The sequence below is a fragment of the Sinocyclocheilus anshuiensis genome, unplaced genomic scaffold (genome assembly GCF_001515605.1).
Source record: "Sinocyclocheilus anshuiensis isolate Anshui unplaced genomic scaffold, SAMN03320099.WGS_v1.1 scaffold517, whole genome shotgun sequence".
In the NCBI taxonomy this organism is placed as follows: Eukaryota; Metazoa; Chordata; class Actinopteri; order Cypriniformes; family Cyprinidae; genus Sinocyclocheilus; species Sinocyclocheilus anshuiensis.
The window spans coordinates 1,727,909-1,728,279 of record NW_015536535.1 but is presented as its reverse complement, the minus strand read 5'-3'; positions in this window follow the sequence as shown (position 1 = coordinate 1,728,279).

Genomic DNA, 371 nt, shown 5'->3' with positions numbered 1-371 from the left:
GTAACGACGGAACTTGCGACCATAGTTGCTTTTGGGAAACGCACCCCAGGCTGACAGCCATTGGGTGGATGGCCATTCTGGACTTCTCCAGAACGTCCAGATGGCCAGTCCGCCCTGGTCAATTGTGTCGAACGCAGCGCTAAGATCCAGTAGCACTAATAGAGAGATACAACCACGATCAGATGATAAGAGCAGGTCATTTGTAACTCTAATGAGAGCAGTCTCAGTACTATGATACGGTATAAATCCTGACTGGAAATCCTCACAGAAACCATTTTTCTATAAGAAGGAATATAATTGTGAGGATACTACCTTTTCTAGTATCTTGGACAGAAAAGGGAGATTCGAGATCAGTCTGTAATTAACTAGTT